We start from the raw sequence: 16499 nt of genomic DNA, 5'->3' as shown, positions 1-16499 counted from the left end.
ATTTCCAGACTTTGATCTGAAATGCAGAATAGAAATTGTATATTTACTTTTGAGACATTATACACATGAAATCATAAACTACATATTTTAAAAATACTTAACAATTTTCAATATTAATTTTTAGCTAACAATGTTCAGTATAATTTTGGTAAAAATACACTTAATTTAACTTCCATTTTTCCTACTTTCCAAATTCACTCCTTCCTCCTTTCCTCCCTTCCTTCCTTCCTTCCTTCCTTCCTTCCTTCCTTCCTTTCTTCTTTCCTTCCTTCCATTGTTTCTTCCTTCCTACCATTCTATTTTTTATTTTAATTAATTTTTATTTCATATCTTACCATTTTTTCTTTTTCTTATTCTCTTTTAGTCCTGTTCTCTGATTATAGTTCTTGTTTCACATGCCTGCTTGATTGTTTTCATGATAATTTTTATTTGCTTACAAGTTATTGTCAATAGTAACCTTTCATTTTGTTGAAGAACTTGATCATGTAAGTAATAATAAGCCACATTGGAAGATGCTAAAACTCACAGTGAAATCTCCTAATGTTGGATAATATTGGGTTTTCCTTTCTCCTTCCACAGGGAGCTTAGGTTTATTGAGCCACTCCCACAACGATGCCCTGAGGCACACCCAATTCCATCAAGCACTAATAATTCTGTTATTGCTTTTCTCCTTCTTTTATGTCACTTGCGTGGCTTAGCAATGTCCTTTTTGTATAGGCACAGGAAGAGTTCATGCTATGTTTTTAAATATGGGAGTTAATTGACTCCAAAATAATATTTACTCTTGGGCATACATATTTACTTGACTTAAACCTCAGATGCTTTAGTCTCTAGCACTCCAAAAGCAGTGTCCCGACGAAGGGACTGGATGGGCCCAGGGCAAGCTGTAAGCTACTCTGGCATCAAAAGGAGACAAGCTAAGTTCCATAAGTATAAGTTAGAAGAACGGTCATGGAACAAACTGTCATAACACACAAAAAAGTAACTGAATAAGGACTCTGCTGGGGTTAGGAAACACTAACCTGGCCTGAGGACTGTAGTCTGGAATATATAGGAAGATGTCCCAAGGAAAAACCAACCTTTCAGATTAATATATCTCTTACTGTGTTCATACAAAATGACTAGAAATATTATAAGAAATAAATTTTCTATTATTGTTTAAATGTTTAGGTAAGGAAAGAAGAAAGCAATACACCCTGGATTGAATCTCGCCCTTGAGCAGATCTCCTAGTAATTTGGAGTGCTGAACCCTGAGAACAGATTTTGTCTTTGAATTAATATCCTGAAGGAGAGGCTTTACATCTGTTTTTGTTATGGTGATATTCAACCACACCTTTGTGTATCCTCACCATTCACGATTACTATCTATGCTGTAAGGGAAAAGAAGAGACTGGGACTTTGGGACTTTGGTGTCTTTGAGGACTAGAAAGTCAATGACTAGAAAGAGGATGAGAACTAAGGCTTTGGAGACTTTGAGACTTTGAGGTCTTTGAGGATTAGAGGGTCTGTAGGACTAGGAGGATTAGATGAGAAGTTTATTGGAAGTAGAGGACTATGAGACTCCGATAAGTGAGGAAGAAGATATAACTAGGGAGAGGACTTTGAAATCTATTGGGAGACTACGATGATGGAACTGTGATGACTGGGACTATGACCAAAATGACGACTATGACTGCACGATAAGAGAGAGGAAACTACATGGGAGAGGAGAAAGAAAAAAAACTTTACCGACCAGACTGCGACCTGAGCCCAGTTTCTCTGTTCCCCAATCCTCTGTCCGTTGCTGCCCTGAACTGGCCAGCCTGGGGAGGTAACTCTAAGCCACCGAATGCTCAAGTCCTGTGTGCCCACGTAACTTTTCTCTTGGAAATTCACATCCTGGTCCTGAATTTTTGTTTGGGTTGAGACCTTTGGACCTTTGGTTCTTTTTTTTTCTCTTCTTCTTCTTCTTCTTCTTCTTCTTCTTCTTCTTCTTCTTCTTCTTCTTCTTCTTCTTCTTCTTCTTCTTCTTCTTCTTCTTCTTCTTCTTCTTCTTCTTCTTCTTCTTCTTCTTCTTCTTCTTCTTCTTCTTCTTCTTCTTCTTCTTCTTCTTCTTCTTCTTTTTGGTGTTGGTGGCATACCCAGTGTGTTCAGGGCTTATTATTGGCTCTATTCTCAGAAGGCACTCCTAGCAGTGCTCAGGGAACCACATGAGATTCTGGGGATTAAATCTGGATAGGCTGTTTGCAAGACAAGTGCCCTTCCTGCTGTACTATCTCTCTGGCACCGAAACCCTTGATTCATGTTTAAATTTACTTCCTGTAATTGATCTGTTTAGTTATTATATTTTATCTTTGAGGTTTCTGACTTAGAAATTTAAGATTTTTTATATTATAGTTTACACACATGGCTTTAATAGTGTTAATTTTATGGTTTGTTGCACATGGTTCTTACACCATCACCACCATCAAAGAGCCTGAGATCCTCTACGCTGTCCTGGAATCTTTCTATTTTAACACTTCCTTTCTACTCAACCCCTGCAATTTATCACTAATCTTAATTCTGTAATCAGCGGCTAAAGGATTTTCAATATAAATGAAGAGGTACTCAATGACATCATTCTTCTATGTTGTATAATGATGAACAAAGGTAATACAATTTTATGAGAGCCTCTATTTAATTTTGGCACTGCATGCCATTGTTTGTAGTAGCCTACCACAATCCCTTGTATTACTACAGTATCCCCTTTAATGTTTCCTCTCTCTCTCCCTGACCCTATTTGTTTAATTTTTGTTTTCTTAGTCTAGTTAAGGGCTTGCCACTTACAGACCTCACTTATGCATCTTTTCCTACTTTGGAAATCTTATACAATTTGGAAGTTATTAATGAATACACAGAACCCTTTTTACTGTTTACAAATTTACCCCAGTGAGCGTATCTTAGACATTTATACTAATGCTGAAATCAATATGACTAATGCTAAAATCAATATGATTGCACTGTTAAATTGTGTCTTCATACTCTAGCAACCTTCTGCTACAGCCAAACTGTTTTTCCCTCCAATAGTTGCAGTTGTATGTGAACAGTCAAACTCCAAAACTAATAAATAGGTATAGATTGTTTTCACCAGCATTTAATTGTGTATTAACTTATTTCAGACAAACAATAAAGTCTCTGATTGCCTAATTTTATTTAATTACGCCACCCCCAAATATTAGTGGGGTACTACTATGCAATAACTGGATTTCTGAGATTCAAACTTAGATTTTCCTCATGGCAGGGTATTTGGATCCAAATTTTATTGGTGATAAATATGAAAGGTTTTATCTAAAGATCTCCATCTGAACAGAACATTACAATGTAGGTCCACGGACTAAAACAAGAAAATTTTCTCAAATTTTTGTGTCAATTCTATGGTTTCTTCAGTTACTCAGCTATCCACAGTAAAAAAAAAAAAACCCAGAACGTGTAAAGTTACAAAAAGGAAGGAAAAATGTGGTGAAACTGAGAAGAGCCATGTGGGAGAAATTCTAAGCTCTTTTCCTAAGATCAGTGGCCCAGAGATAGGTTTTCTGTCAAGAAGTAAATTATTAGACAGAACCTTTTCTGTTTCACAAGTGAAAAAATAATTGAGTTCAAATGCCACTGACATCAGTAAAATCCAGGGGTTAACCTTTGGATACAGTGAATACAATTTCTGGTAAAAACAAATTAGCATTGTGTCTAAGCACATCGTGGAATACTTACAGGGACTTTGCAGACATAGAACTAAAATTCAAGAAGAAAATTGCATATTTATTTTTTGACAAACATTAAAATAGAAACCAAATATTTCCTTAGTATTTAACAATTATCTATTATAATTATCACCAATTTATTTGAGAAAAGGATGTATCTTCCGTACTCCAAGTTTGTTAAGGTACAGAATAATTTTACAATAAATTTAGCTTCCATCTTTTATTCCTACTTTCCAAACATTCCTTCCTTCACTTTTATTTCATTATTTTAAAATTCATCATTAGATTGAATTATTATTCTTCTTAAAAATGTATCATCCCTCAACTCTATTTCTTAGTTTCATATTCTTGTCTTACTTAGGTTTGATGCCCATTTGTTTTGTTTGGGAAACAAATTTGATTGTTATTGTTATTGAAATTAATTTTCTGTCATTACTGTGTTAAAATTTTCTTGTTCAACTTGGAGTTTCAGTCTTGCGATGTTATAATATTTATTTTTACATGCATTTTTAGGTAAGATAGCTTCAGTGGTGTTCTTTTTTAGGTTTTGACATATAATTACTGGAATTTCACCATTACCAAATTTCGCAAACATCTCAAGCAGTTTTTTGCCCCTCCCATCTGTTTCTCTATTCTTTCCCTTCTGTTCCTTCCCCACCCCTTGGTAATTTCAGTGCTTTTATAAAAGACAAAGATAACTGTCATTATTCAATACTTCGTGAAGTGCAGTTCCTGCATAACCTCATGCCTCTATGACATGTAAAGAAAAATAAGTTTGTAAGATTTTCCTTTAGGATTGGTCCATTACTTATTGGTTCTTCACTTACTGGCATGTGATTATTTGTAGTTGTATCACATGAACTCTTATTTTCTGTAGCATCTGTTTGAATTTTTTCTCTAAACCCATACTTATTAGATTCTTTTCCCCCTCTCATTTGCAGATACTCCAGTTAAACACTTGTCATATTTTAGTATCCCACCTCTGTATTCTTTCTAGTTTGAAAACAGTACATGTCTTTGGAATTCATATGGAATTTGGAAAAGGTAGAGAGGATAAGTTAATCCTCTAACCTATATTTCTCAATGGATATACCTAAACATCTATAACAGTACTGAAACCAAGAAGGTAAAAAGTTCATTCATATTTCAGTATTCCTCACCTTTAATTAATTTCTGTGGTTGCAATAGAATTTGGGAAACTAGACTCTAAAGGCATTATATATAAAATAATACTCTGGCTGTTCCTAATACTTTATGAGGTACAGGTTTGATTCATGATAAAAGGGAGTGAAATGTTTCTGCTCCCTCTTGGTCTTCCAGCCTATATCATACCAGCCTATAGATAATGAGGACTCCACAATACAATCAGAGAATGATGAAATTTTGTGGTTAACTTTTGGTTCTTCCTGACGACAATGGAGTTTAGAATCTATTATTGTTTTCCTTGTAAAACGGAAGTTTTTGTTTGCATATTGACAGAAAACCTATCACTGGTCCACTGATTCAGAAAAAGGCAATATCCTGAAGTTGCTGTGTCCTTTCTATTAGCCTCTTTACTTTCCAGCTGCTCCACTTTCATAAAACCAGAATATATGAAGTTACAAGACCAAAAAGTGGAGAGAGTCAAGGACCAGAAATATAGTAGAGTAAGCCAAAAGAACTTGCCTTGGGGACAGAGGTCAACGTAGATACGTGACATCCTAAGATTAACATTCATTACTTGCATCTGATATATGTGCAAGAGCTATAGCAGGGAGTATTCTGTGGGCCTTAAATGGTTCCAGGCTACATATCAATGATATCTTGTAAGATAATAGGAAACCAAAGCTACTTCATTTTAGTAATTGGAGTCTGGGAAGAAGGAAATGAAGTAGAATAGGAAATCCTGAATATAATTCAAGGCTTAGAAAGCTTTCTTGGAATCAAAAGAAGCACACAGAAGATTTTCATAGACCTACTGGGCAGATATTTTTGGAAGATGTAAACCATGGTTGCTTCTTAGGCTTGGTGTCATAGGCCTCACCAAACCGACTTTCAAATCCCAGGTTGCTCCGAATATTTATGGAATCTGTCAATAGAGTTGCTCCTGGGCACTGACGAATGCAAATATCATGGCAGGCACACAGAAACTGAGAGCACCAGGATATAGACTAAGCGTATTGTTGATCAGAATGAGAAAATGAGAAAAATCAATCAGAAATTCTTGCATCCAAGTAAGTCATAAGGAAAGGGAGAGATACCGGATTATAGCTTTCCCATGTAGGACTGAAAAATACACCACATGGCAGTAATCAAAAGCCAAAAGCAACACAATGGGAAACCTGATCTTCACAATTTAGTTGGTCACAAGGAACTTAAAGGGAGAGAGGTATTTGAGTTCTTGGGAGAGGAAAATGGTGGGTACACTAACAGTGGGAGTGGTGTTGGGAACATACGTATTTGAGACCATCATTAACATTATTGTTAATAACAGATTTCATTGTGGTTTTGATCTGCATCTCCCTGATGATTAATGATGTAGAGCATTTTCTCATGTGCTTTTTTGCCATTCGGATTTCTTCTTTGAGAAAGTTTCTGTTCATTTCATTGCCCCATTTTTGGATGGGGTTGGATGTTTTCTTCTTGTGGAGTTTAACCAGTATTTTGTATATCCTGGATATCAACCCCTTGTCAGATGTGTATTCGGTGAATATCCTTTCCCATTCTGTAGACTGTCTTTGTACTTTGGTCACTGTTTCTTTGGAGGTGCAGAAGCTTCTTAGTTTAAGATAGTCCCATTTATCTATCTCTGTTTTCACTTGCTCGGCCAGTGGCGTGGCATCTTTGAAGATACCATTAGCTTCAATGTCATGGAGGGTTTTGCCAACTTTATCTTCAATGTACCTTATGGTTTCTGGTCTGAGATACCATCTCACACCTCATAGACTGGCCCACATTCAAAAGAACAAAAGCAACCGATGCTGGCGTGGATGTGGCGAGAAAGGGACACTCCTTCACTGTTGGTGGGAATGTCCACTGGTTCAGCCCTTCTGGAAAACAGTATGGACGATTCTCAAAAAATTAGAAATTGAGCTCCCATTTGACCCAGCAATACCACTCCTGGGAATATATCCCAGAGAGGCAAAAATGTATAGTCGAAGTGACATCTGCACTTGTTTGTTCATTGCAGCCCTCTTTACAATAGCCAGAAACTGGAAGAAACCTGAATGCCCAAGAACAGATGACTGGTTAAAGAAACTTTGGTACATCTACACAATGGAGTACTATGTAGCTCTTAGAAAAGATGAAGTCATGAAATTTACATACAAGTGGTACAATATGGAAAGTATCATGCTAAGCGAAATGAGTCAGAAAGAGAGGGATAGACATAGAAAGATTGCATTCATCTGGGGGATATAAAGTAACAAAGTATGAGATTAATACCCAAGAATAGCTGAGATCAGCACCAGGAGGATTACTCCATAACTTAGAGGCCAGCCGGGTATCCTAGAGGAAAGGGCTATTCAGATAGAGAAGGGAGCACCAAATAAAGGATGTTTGGAGGATCCTCCCAGGAGGGGAGATGCATGTCGAAAGTAGACTATGGACTGAACATGTTTGCCACTCAATGCCTCTTTTGCAGACCACAACACCCAAAAGGAGAGAGAGAACACAGGGGATTGCCCTGCCACAGAGACGGGGGGATGGGGGGATGGGGGTGGGAGGGATATTACCCATGGTGGTGGAAAATGGGCACTGGTGGAGGGATGGGTATCTGATCATTGTATAATTGAAACCAAAGCACAAAAAATTGTAAATCTACAACTTTAAAAAAAATAAAATAAAATAAAGGGGAAAAAAAATAACAGATTTCAATCCCCCTCACAATAAAATATACAGTGGTTAAATGTAAAAAAGGGTCACTAGACTGCTGAGAATCAACCAGCACCTTTGACCTGTGGTAGTAGATTGTGGCTAACAGGTTTCTGTGAGAAAAAGAGGAACCCTTAAGTCCAAGCTAAATGTGAATTAGCTATTTTGGTGAGATACTCCTCTTTGCATCTAAAAAATCTATAATAAGTTCACTTTGCAGGTATACCATTGTTTCTTTATCCAGTCATCTGTTCTAAGACTCTCAAATTGCTTCCAAATTCTGGTATTGTGAATAGTACTGCACTAAGCATAGAAGTACAGATGGCTCTTCTTCATCGTGCTATTGAAAGACCAAAGTATATTCCATGGGGATTTCTTGGTTGATGAAGGTCAATTTCTACTCTTTTAGGAATGCTCATATTGTGTTTCAGAAGGGCTGGACTGGTCAGCATTCTCATCATAAGTTAATGGGAATTTCTTTATACCTGCATCCTCACCAACACTGATAGTTCTTGCTATTTTGGATGTGTGCAAGTCTCTGTGGTATGAGATAACATCTCATTGTTGTTTTGATTTGTATCTTCTAGTTTGAGGTACCTTGTACACTGATAAAGGGATGGTGTTAGAACACTGAGTGATTAAAACCTAATCATGAATCATTTGGTACCTGGGTTTTTCTCACTGACTCATTTTTTAAAAGGAAAAATAAAAAATTCACCCATCTTTCCCGTGGTTCTCAGGAGTCTTTACTCTAGAGATTTACACCCTGCATCCTTTTCCTTTGAATAAAGCTTTTATCAGTCAGGAATAGAGTCTGGCCTGATTCTTGACACCTAGCCTAAGAATACACTGAATTCCACCATAGTATCAGTGGCAGAATTTCAGAATCTGAGGAAATAATCACTGTGCTATAGCATAAATTAGCTGTGATCATCAAAAATGCGAATGATAGAAAATAGATAAAACATCTTAGAAATTTAGGTCCAATGTCCCTGTGCATAATTATTGCATCATATGGTTTACAATTAGACAGTAAAGAGAGAAGAAATGGATGAATTTTTTGTTGAAGTAAAACAGAGAGTAAACAAAAAAGGAACAAATTTAAAACAGCATTTGGCATTAATATAAACACGATGCCTGAAAAGTACCTGTATTGCAAACCATATCACCCACATAAAGAAGAGAGAAAGAGAGAATGTGCCTGCCACAGAGGCAGGAGGTGAGATGGGGTGGGGTTGGCAGGAGGGATACGAGAACATTAGTGGTGGAGAATAGACATTGGTGGAGGGATGGGTACTCGAACATTGTATGACTGAAATGTAATCACGCAAAGTTGTAGTTCTTTAACTATATCTCACGGTGATCCATTAAAATTTTAAAAATTAAAAAAATACAAAAAAGAAGTTCCAGAAGTCCTTAAATAGGTTTTAAAATTTATTTGAGGCTTCATGATTTTTAATATTGATAAGAGCAATATTCCCTGCATAAAACATTCTGATACTACACCCTCTGACAGAGTGTCAGCTTTCCTCGAGCATACCCTGCTTCCCTGTCCACCCAATCTTATCCTTCTCCCATCTCTCTAGCAATAATATGCTTTCTTTAAAGATCAGTACTCAGTTTCTGTTGCCTTTGGTGTTTGTTATTCTTTTAAAAAATTATTTTTTCATTAAAGCACCATGATGTACAAATATTGAGCACCAATCCCACCACCAGTGCCAACTTCCCTCCACCAATGTCCCTAAGTTTTCTCCCATATTTTTCCACTCCCTTCATTTTTAGCCTGCTTTCTTGATAAGAATATTTTCAATTTTGTTTGTTCAAGCGTGCGTCTGTTGATTTCAGTTTTGTTTACTCTGTGGTTCGGATATTTGTCTCTGTCATTCAATACACCACCTTTGTTCCTGAATCCCCACATCTGACAACCATTGCTTCTCATCTCTCTCTTCTCCCTCTCTTATACTCTTTCTTTCCTGTTCCCCCATATAATCTGGGGACAAAGTTTATTTGGGGCCATTCCCATTTTAAATATTGCATTCCCTTAACCAATTATTTTAAATATCACTTATAAGTGATATCATCTTGTGTTTATACTTATTCTGACTTGCTTCATTTAACACAGTGTCTTTCAGTTCCATCCATATTGGTGCAAATTACATAATTTAATCATTTCTTATGGCTGTGAAGTACTCTTTTGTTTATATATATCATATATTCAAAATTCACTTATCTATCATTGGGCATTTAGATTCATTCCAAATCTTAGATATTGTACTGTGTGCAGCAAAGGACAAATGCACAAATGTTCTTTGATATCAGCTCTTTACCTGATGTTTTCAGTAAGTATATTTTCCCTACTAAGGCTTTTTTCTTATACAAAATCATTCAATAGGCCATCTTTGAAGCGTTCAGCATAAGAGAAGGAACACACGGAGGGTGCGGGATCCCGTAGGAAAAAAAAAAAGAAAAAACAGGTTCCAAAAAGAGCCGAGATCACCGGCAAGTTCCAGATGGAGTAGGTGCCGCATCCTGCCTCCCCCAGATGGAACCCCGGTGACCAGAAGCCTCTACAAACACAGCTCGAGTATGCGGGAACGAGGACTTTTTCTCAAAACCACGCGGCCACTTACGCGGCCGCGCGACATCTCTCTATATACAAAGTGATCAATGAGAAGTAAACCACCCAATCTTTCTCCCTGAAAATCAGAGTTAAGTTTGGAGCACGGCCACAGCCCCAGAAACACAAGGACTTAATGCAGAACCCAGCAGCTTAGAGCAGAAAAGTGAACGGACGATGAGTTAACCCAGGCCATCATTTCTGCCCAGAGGGGAAAGGGTGTTGCCCCATTCGCCCTCTCTTCTCTGGAAAGAAGGATGGCGGCCGCATGGGAGCCTTGTGGACAGCAGGTATGAGCCGGGGGTGTGGGGGCGACTAAAACCTCATGGGAAGGGGGCGTTCCGGTCCGTCCTTCACGCCCTACCGAGGTCACCAGTTGCCCCCCACGAGCAGCTCTCCAGCACGGCCACAGCCCCAGAAGCACAAGGGCTTAATGCAGAACCCAGCAGCTTGGAGCAGAAAAGTGAAAGGACTATGCGTTAATCCAGGCAATCATTTCTGCCCAGAGGGGAAAGGGTGTTGCTCCCTTCCGCCCTCCTCCCTCTGGAAAGAAAGATGGCGGCCACATGGGAGCCTTGTGGACAGCAGGTATGGGCCGGGGGTGTGGGGGCGACTAAAACCTCATGGGAAGGGGGGCGTTCCAGTCCGTCCTTCACGCCCTACCGAGGTAACCAGTCACCCCCCACAAGCGGCTCTCCAGCATGGCCACGGCCCCAGAAGCACAAGGACTTAATGCAGAACCCAGCAGCTTGGAGCAGAAAAGTAAACGGACTATGCGTTGATCCAGGCCATCAAGTCTGCCGGAGGGGAAAGGGTGTTGCCCCATTCGCCCTCTCCTCTCTGGAAAGAAAGATGGCGGCCACATGGGAGCCTTGTGGACAGCAGGTATGAGCCGGGTGTGTGGGGGTGACTAAAACCTCATGGGAAGGGGGGCGTTCTGGTCTGTCCTTCACGCCCTACCGAGGTCACCAGTCACCCCCCACGAGCGGCTCTCCAGCATGGCCACAGCCCCAGAAGCACAAGGGCTTAATGCAGAATCCAGCAGCTTAGAGCAGAAAAGTGAAAGGACTATGCGTTAATCCAGGCAATCATTTCTGCCCAGACGGGAAAGGGTGTTGCTCCCTTCCGCCCTCCTCCCTCTGGAATGAAAGATGGCGGCCACATGGGAGCCTTGTGAACAGCAGGTATGAGCCGGGGGAGTGGGGGCGACTAAAACCTCATGGTTCGGGGGCGTTACGGTCCGTCCTTCACGCCCTACCGAGGTCACCAGTCGCCCCCCGCGAGCGGCTCTCCAGCATGGCCATGGCCCCAGAAGCACAAGGACTTAATGCAGAACCCAGCAGCTTGGAGCAGAAAAGTGAACGGACTATGCATTGATCCAGCCCATCAAGTCTGCCGGAGGGGAAAGGGTGTTGCCCCATTCGCCCTCTCCTCTCTGGAAAGAAAGATGGCGGCCACATGGGAGCCTTGTGGACAGCAGGTATGAGCCGGGGGAGTGGGGGCGACTAAAACCTCATGGGAAGGGGGGCGTTCTCGTCTGTCCTTCACGCCATACCGAGGTCACCAGTTGCCCCCCACGAGCGGCTCTCCAGCACAGCCACGGCCCCAGAAGCACAAGGACTTAATGCAGAACCCAGCAGCTTGGAGCAGAAAAGTGAATGGACTATGCATTGATCCAGGCCATCAAGTCTGCCGGAGGGGAAAGGGTGTTGCCCCATTCGCCCTCTCCTCTCTGGAAAGAAAGATGGCGGCCACATGGGAGCCTTGTGGACAGCAGGTATGAGTCGGGGGTGTGGGGGCGACTAAAACCTCATGGGAAGGGGGGCGTTTCGGTCCGCCCTTCACGCCCTACCGAGGCCACCAGTTGCCCCCACGAGCGGCTCTCCAGCACGGCCACAGCCCCAGAAGCACAATGACCTAATGCAGAACCCAGCAGCTTGGAGCAGAAAAGTGAAAGGACTATGCGTTAATCCAGGCAATCATTTCTGCCCAGGGGGGTAATGGTGTTGCTCCCTTCCGCCCTCCTCCCTCTGGAATGAAAGATGGCGGCCACATGGGAGCCTTGTGAACAGCAGGTATGAGCCGGGGGAGTGGGGGCGACTAAAACCTCATGGTTCGGGGGGCGTTACGGTCCGTCCTTCACGCCCTACCGAGGTCACCAGTCGCCCCCCGCGAGCGGCTCTCCAGCATGGCCATGGCCCCAGAAGCACAAGGACTTAATGCAGAACCCAGCAGCTTGGAGCAGAAAAGTGAACGGACTATGCATTGATCCAGCCCATCAAGTCTGCCGGAGGGGAAAGGGTGTTGCCCCATTCGCCCTCTCCTCTCTGGAAAGAAAGATGGCGGCCACATGGGAGCCTTGTGGACAGCAGGTATGAGCCGGGAGTGTGGGGGCGACTAAAACCTCATGGGAAGGGGGGCGTTTCGCTCCGCCCTTCACGCCCTACCGAGGCCACCGGTTGCCCCCCGCGAGCGGCTCTCCAGCACGGCCACGACTCCAGAACACAGAAACCAATTTCTTAACTATCTGACTTTCAGTAGAAATACTTCCAGGGTCAATAGGTAAAAGAGCAGAAATCCAAAACCAACATTTAATTCTTGAACCCAGCTGTAGAAAGCAAATCACTTCACAATGCTTTTTTAGCATGTCTGATTGGGGGGGGGGGTAAACTCTAAATAATAGTGGTGAATCTTTTATTGAAACAATGAATCTAATCAAAGCAGATAGAGTGTTAACTAGAATTCATCTGCCTCACAGGGACAGGGAGGGGTTGGGGGTGGGGTTTTATTGGGGTTCTTCATGGTAAAAAATAAGTATTGGTAAAGGGAAATGTGTTTGATATTTGCATGACTGAGACATAAACCTGAAAGCTTTGTAACCTTTCCCACAGTGATTCAATAAATAAAAAAAATCATTCAATATTTATTAAGAATAAGGAACAATCTAATGGAAAATGTCTCAGCACTTAGTTTGTTTCACAATACAACAATGATTTTCATAATATACATCAGATAAATTTCCCAATTAGCTTTGTTTTAGTTGTAGCCCATGTTTCTTTGGCTATATCACTTGTACCACTTGTCATTCCGTTGATCTTCAATTTGCTGAAGCAGGCACCAGTAACATCTCCATTCATCCCTGTCGCATGTTAGTGTAGCCCAGTCTCAACTTCTAGCTCTAGGAACACAAAGAGCCTCAAACCATTTGTTTGGGGTTTTGACGAAGAAGTCTGACCATCTCCTAGGTGGGCAGCCACTCGTCCTTTTGACGTCCCATAGAATCCAGTTGGTAACAGCTCTGGTCCAGTGGTCATCTTTAAAATCGAATTACGTGTATGGTCCATCTGATTTTCGACACCTTGGAAAATGAGACAGCATCCCTGATTCTCGATCATCAACAAAGTTCAGAACCCCGGCTTCCTTCTCTCACTTGAGTGAAAAGTGATATTCCAAACATAGGTCTTTCAATTCCTCTTTGGGATAATCAAATAGCATTTTTGTCCTGTTTTGATAGGGCCCAGGTCTCTGAGGCATATATTAGTGTAGGAAAAACTGTGGAGTCAAAAAGATGTGCCCAGAGCCGGAAGTTTTTTGTCCTCTTAACAACTTTTTTGACACTCTTGAAGGCAATCCACACCACTCTCTTCCTCCTAGCATTTCTGGTGCCAAGTCATTTCTCATGTTGAGTTCTTGACCCAGGTACACATAGCTGCTGCATTTGGAGCTGTTCATTCCAATGAGAGCAAATGGAATGTCAGGGACTAGTTTGTTCTTCATAAACATTGTCTTGGTGAGATTCAGCTGCAGTCCTACCTTTTCACACTCATTGCTGAAGTCCATCAGCATTTTTGCCACTTGGCTAAAGTTTGGTGTTATTAGAATGATGTCATCAGTGAAGCAGAGTGGTGTAGATGCCGACTGTCTATCTTCACTCCCATTTCTTTCCATTCCAGTCGTCACATGACATTCTCAAGGGTGGCACTGAAGAGTTTTGGTGAATTGGTATCACCCTACCGAACCCCTATCTTGACATCAATGATCACTTCCTTGTAGAATGGTGAGATCCTAGTAGTGAATCCATAATACAGCTCACGGAGGACCCTGATGCACTGTGTTTTAACACCCTGTTTGGTTGGGGCTTAGATGATTACTTCAGTCTCAACAGAATGTAAGGCTTTCTTTAAATTGATGAACATTAGACAGAGTGGCATCTTGAATTATCGTGAAACCTCTATGAGCTTGGTCACCGTTTGTATATGTTTGATCATGCTAAATCCTTTTTGGAACCCGCATTGCTCACAGGATGTCTTTTGTTTAATGTTCTGTTTATTCTATTCAGGATGACTCGAACTTGTAGACGATGGACAACAGACAGATCGGGCGATAGTTGCCAATTTTGTGGATGTCTCCCTTCTTGTACAACAGAGCAGTCATGATAGTTTTCCACTGGGACAGAACCTTGCATTCAGACAGGTAGCTTGTGAAAAGCAGAGCCAGTGTATTGATGAGTACTGGCAGCAGATTCTTCAGGTGTTTGGATCTGACCTTGTCTGGACCGGGTGATGTTTGCTTCTTCACCAATGAAATGGCTTGTCAGATTTTGAAAGGGAGAACTTGGGAACGACATATCCATCCTGCGGAATTTGGTATGTGGGCAGGTGGATGTGACTGTTGAAGAGATCTGAGTAGAAGTCGTGGAAAATCTTCTCCATTTCCCTTCTGGAAGATGTGATAGATCCATCAGGATGTTGGAGGGCAGTCATCTTGGTCTTGTAGTTAATAAAGGATAGGCAATTGTTGTGAATACTTTTCCAGGCTTCTACTACATCAGCCAACACTGCTGCTCTTCTCTCTTTGAGGTCTTCCTTTATCACTTCTCTGCACAGCTTTGTGACCTCGGACGATAGCTTGTGATTGCCTGAGATTCTTGCCAAACCACGTTCACAAATGAGCTCAAGAGTTTCTGAAGAGTCTTTTTGTGGCTTAGTTTCTCTGGACGGTCTTCTCACAATCATGGAGGCGCTGAACCAGTCGATCATATTCCTTTTCGATGTTGTCAATGATGGCATCTTCCCATGTTGCCACAATAGTGCCAAAGAGCTCCCAGTTGGTTGTCAGTCTGGGAGTTCTCGTCTTAAACTTTGCAGCCCTTTCTTCCCACTCTGTGAAGTAGAATTTTTCATGAAGGAGATGGTGGTGCAATCCCGTTTGGAATTTTGGGACAACAGTGACTTCAATCAGGCAAAACCTTCGATTGAATATGATGTGGTCAATTTTGTTGTGGAACTGTCCACCAGGAGACTTCCATGTCGAACATTTAGATTGAGCTTCTGGAACTGTGAGTTACCATGGATGTTCTTGGTCAACATGATGAACTTAGAGAGTCCCTCACCCTGTTCGTTCCATTCTAGGTCACGGGTTCCAATGTGGAATTCTTCAGGTGAACTTCTTGGTTCTATCTTGGCATTAAAATCACCAACAATGATTTTGTAGAAGGTGTAGTCTTCTTTATAGAACTTCTCCAGCTCCATGTAAAACTTGTCAATTTCTTCTTCATCATAGTTGGATGTTGTTGTATACACGACAAAGATAGAAACTGCCACCAGTGAGCCACATCTATTCAAGAGTACTCATGTGATTCGGGTTGTTAGGCATTTGAATTAATCAATGCTCATGGCCAAGTTCCTGTCGACAAGGACACCAACACCACAGATGCCTCTATTGTCTTTGGCCATATAGAATTTTTTAAGTTTGATGTGGTCTCATTTGTTTAGTTTTAATACTATTATCTCTGAAAACAGCATCATATTATTGAAGACTCCATGCTGTCTGAGTCTGGAAAAGTTCTGTCTATATGTTTCACAATGTACTTTATAGTTCAGGTCTGATCTCAAGGTCTTTGATACACTTTTAGTTGCCTTTTTGGAAATATGATGCGACTTTACTTTCTTGCATGTGGTTATCCAATTTTCCCTACATCATTTGTTGAAAAAGCTGTCTTTATTACATTTCATGTTCTCAGGTACTTTTTTAAAATTAGCTATCCATATAACTGGGGGATTACATTTGGTATTCTATTCTGACCTTTTCTGTCAGAGTCTTTTTTTTCTGTCAGAGTCTTTTTTTTAAAATTCTAATCACACAACAGCACACCCAAAATATCCAAAACACCCAAAACACACCCCAAAATACCCAAAACACCCAAAACACCCAAAACACACCCAAAACAACTCCAGATTGCAGATTTCACAATGAGAAAATACCAAAAACCCTCACCAGGCTTAGAAATGAAAACGCCAGCCTGGAAGACTCAA

This window comes from Sorex fumeus, unplaced genomic scaffold, assembly GCF_029834395.1.
Source record: "Sorex fumeus unplaced genomic scaffold, SorFum_2.1 ptg000063l, whole genome shotgun sequence".
Classification (NCBI taxonomy): Eukaryota; Metazoa; Chordata; class Mammalia; order Eulipotyphla; family Soricidae; genus Sorex; species Sorex fumeus.
Note: the sequence above shows the minus strand (reverse complement) of the source record.